We start from the raw sequence: 4412 nt of genomic DNA, 5'->3' as shown, positions 1-4412 counted from the left end.
ATATATATATATATATATATATACATGGGTCTCCGTCGTTTGCGATGACGAACGTTCCTGTTTATCCGGTCGACGGAACAGCCAGCACGTCAAATTAATGTGCAGGTGGCTGAGTACTCCACAGACACTCATACACATAACGTAGTTTTGCGGGAGATTCAGCGTGAGACAGAATGCGACAAGGCTGACCTTTTGAAATAGCGGTATTATTCATTTTTACCAGCTGAGTTGACTGGCGCAACGGTAGATATAGAAGATTATTTAATTGCCATAGTATAACATTTTCGTATTCAACACTAGAAATTTAACTGAGATTATAGCAGCACACAATAAACAGAGAATTAGAGAGTATCTCAAGTAAATATCTGTAAACAAGAGTAAGATCGATAATGTGTATTTTGATTTCGATTCTTTAAGTAATTCTGACTCTGATAATGTAGTTAACACCTAGTTTTAATATTAATTATAATATTAATAATCCCACCTTAACGCCTAATTCTGAGAGGGGGACTGGTAGGAATTCTTTTAACCATGAGCACCAAATACAAGTGAATAAATCCCTGTGTAATTGTAAAAACAAAATTGTTAGCCCTTTAGAAAATCAGAGTTTTAAGAAAAATATGGTCTATCAGAGTAAGATTATAACAGGCAATCGTATGTATTATTACACTGGTTCATTTGCTGCAATTTGGAAATCTAAATTTCATAATAATTTTCATTCATTTAAGTATAGAAGAAAAGGTAATTCTATAAATCTTAGTAAATGCATTTAAGTTTAAAAGATAGGAACATTAAGTATAATTTAGAGCGCTCCATTATTGGTTACGTACCATCGTACAATATTGGCAATTCTACATGTGATCTTTGCCTTGAAGAAATGTATTTTGTAATTACTTCTAGATTTATTTTATTAAATTTTAATAGGAATTTTACAATGAAATGTTGCCAAAAATTTCGAAAGGCATTTAAATATTTCAATTCTTGATTATAATTGCTTTTTATAGATCATATAAGTATATTTTTTCTTAAAAAAGTTTACTATATTTAATAAATAGACAACTAATTGTCGTGACGTAAAATCTCTATATATTTCTAATTGTCGTGACGTAAAATTCTTATGTTTGTTTTTATTCTTTCGTTGTCCATTGACGTCACCAATAGTTGAATACAAAAATAACTTTTCTTAGATTATATTTCTTCTTAACATTCTTTTTTAGACGGTCGTGCACTGGAAATATTTCCTTAGTTCACTTTGAATTTAACTAATTTTGGATCATCTTTTTGGATCACCTTGAAAGTGTTGTGCTAACAGGTATTTTCGGAAATATTAATCTCAATGATATTTTCGTATCTAAGTCTGTAATACAACAGAAACAATCGTCGGCTTTGTATGGTGAATGTTACAATTGAAGATGTGTTTTTCTCTACACATATTTTTGTTGTTTTGTGTGTGTGTGTGTGTATATCATGATTTATATGTGTGAATGTTTGTGTGTGTAATTGTGTGTAAACACGTTTCTTATCAGTATAATATTTTGTTATATTCATATTGACTTACAATCGCTCACCGCCCATCCTCCCACACACGCACGCACATACACACACATGCTCTCACATCATTGACAGATAGATAGATAGATAGATAGATAGACAGACAGACAGACAGACAGACAGACAGACAGACAGACAGACAGATAGATAGATAGATAGATAGATAGATAGATAGATAGATAGATAGGTAGATAGATAGATAGACCCAAATGGAAATTTATTTTGAGAGTTTCTTAGAATTCGAGGACATAAAGAAATAAAGTGTGAGAGTGAAAAAGCAGGAGAGCGAAAGATAGAGAGTTCGGAAAGAAAAGGAGGGGAAAAGGGGCAAGAAAAGCGCCTGGGAAAAATAGATAGGGAGAGAGGGAGGAGTGGGAGAGAGAGAGAGAGAGAGAGAGAGAGAGAGAGAGAGAGAGAAGGGAGAGAGAGATGTCGATAGAAAGAGAAGGAATTCCTAATCAGAGATAATGTGAAGTTGTAGCTGCAGGCTGAACGTTGGACAAATAGACGATCGGAATAATGCAGGACTTTAATGACAAAGCTATGTCTTTCAGGACGAAGATTAGGAAAATAGAAAAAGAAAAATATTTTGTGAATGGTGGGGATGGCTTTAGTAATGAACCAGAAGTATGATTGTGGATATATATTGGATAATCGTGGATAGATTCTGGTCTTATTTAGATTTGTCGAGTAGTGTGCATTTACTAGGTTCGTATACGGACTGGTTTTTTAGAAGTTTTGGTTTAAGTCGGACTCGAAGATCGCAGACAGACAGACAGATATACATATATATAGGTAGATAGATAGATAGATAGATAGATAGATTACGTAGATAAGTGTATTGACAGAGAAGATGAATGAGAATCCAGGGTTAATTTGAATAGTCTGAGACTAGTCAGCTGGGCTGTTATTTTTCTGTCCAGGATAAGTTTACAAACTTTTCTTTGAATAGACCCAATGTGCAAAACCTTCAGCTACTTCGGTGTAAACTTGGCCGACGCTTTTCTACGCATATCCGTTCAGTCTGAATTTTAACGTTAACTGTTCATTTATCATTTATGATTATTGCGATCAATTCTCGTCATAAATATCGCATTGAAATATAATACTGGACAAAGGAGAGACGAGTAGAATAGTTAATCCTCAGATATTTATTTGATTACAAAATGTTCTGTAATCTTTATTAATATTTGGTGAGGAAAAAACTTTTAATGATATCCTTTACAATGCTGAGGCTTTGAGGAGTTATTAATCGAGAAAATCGCCTCTATTACTGTGTTTTAAGCTTGATAGTTATTCTAATGGTCACTTTTGCCGAATCACTGAGTTACGGAGTCGTATACAAACCAACACTGGTTATCAAGCGATAGGAGGACGGGTGACAAACACAGACAAATACACACAGGTACATATGTGTATACATACATACATACATACATACATACGGCTGGCTTCAACATAGTATCCATTTACTAAATTCAGTCATAAGGAATTGGCCAGCCCGGAGCTATAGTAGAAGACACTTGCCCAAGTTACCATGCAATGGGACTGAACCCGGAACCATGTGTTTGCGAAGTAAACTTCATACTACAGTGCTATGCCAGCACTTATATATATATATATATATATATATTTACATGAATGTGTCTATCTATCTATCTATCTATCTATCTATCTATCTCTATCTCTGAACGAATGAATGTGTGTATACAAAGACAAGTATAGCATTAGAACTGTCACATATTCAAAGTAACAGATTATAAACCGCGCTTCTGTACCTAACTCCATTGGTCTGTTTTGGCTTGTATAGAGAAAGATTGATCTAACATAATTGAAAGCCAGATCCGTTTCATTCTGATGAAACCTCATGCATATACCTAAATCAACGATGCTGTTTCTGCAACACTGATCAATATTTAATGGTTAAAGCAGTTGAGTGTTTCGTAACAGAATGTGATATCGCCCCAAAACAGATGAGATGGTTTTTGCATATAATATACCTGTTAGCGTATATTATAATGGACGTAGGGTTGATTATGGAATGTTTATTATTTTTATATTTTTAATAATATTTTTCTATCTTTATATAATAAGTATTTTATATACATTCATTTGTTATTTATTGTGGGTTGATATATACATTCTTTTATTATTATTATTGTTGTATTTTGACCTGAAGATTAGCTATATTTTTGAATAGAATTGATTTTCGATTGTTTTAATTGATTTTAATCGATTTAAATTTTCTTTCTATTTGAAAATTGGTTATGAAATACGTGTAGTCGTTTTATTATCTTTATCTTATGATATTTACTTTGCATTATATTATACTTATTTATTGTGCTTTTACTTATTAATTTTTCTATATGTGACTGGATTTTCATCGATGAGTTCATGAACCTTGGTTCTTTTCCCTAAAACTATATATTTATATATATTTAATACTATGAAACTTAATTTAATTTTGATTTTTAATAAATTGATTTTAATTGAGTTTTTACCTGTAATTTTGGATTTTATCCCTAATATTATTATTATTATTATTATTATTATTATTATTATTATTATTATTATTATTATATACACACACACACACACACACACACACTCGTGTCTGTGTGTACGTAAATACGCAGATACTAATGCATTTTGACTTATAGATATGCTTAGGCGCCTGCTAGTCAGTAAGTGCGTGCGCAAACAATCCCGCTCTCATACACAAACATACGCCCGGATGGACACTTATTGACGAACACAGACACGATGACACAGACAAAATATTGATATCTTCAATGCACTGTAGCAAACCGTTAGTTATTATAATATATAGATATATAATGGTATCGAAAGTTGCCCATTAG

General features: G+C 32.3%; 1 long non-coding RNA gene across 1 annotated transcript in view; it reads left to right on the top strand.

The window, feature by feature from the left end:
- Nucleotides 1-1184: 1184 nt before the first annotated feature.
- LOC106868201 (uncharacterized) overlaps nt 1185-4412 on the top strand; it is a 14724-nt gene continuing 11496 nt past the window's right edge. The window contains exon 1 of the long non-coding RNA XR_001409239.1: nt 1185-1312. This is a non-coding gene — a long non-coding RNA (uncharacterized LOC106868201). The remainder of the gene's footprint in view (nt 1313-4412) is intronic.

Source organism: Octopus bimaculoides, chromosome 8 (assembly GCF_001194135.2).
Source record: "Octopus bimaculoides isolate UCB-OBI-ISO-001 chromosome 8, ASM119413v2, whole genome shotgun sequence".
Classification (NCBI taxonomy): Eukaryota; Metazoa; Mollusca; class Cephalopoda; order Octopoda; family Octopodidae; genus Octopus; species Octopus bimaculoides.
Note: the sequence above shows the minus strand (reverse complement) of the source record. Positions and strands in the feature narration are given on the sequence as shown.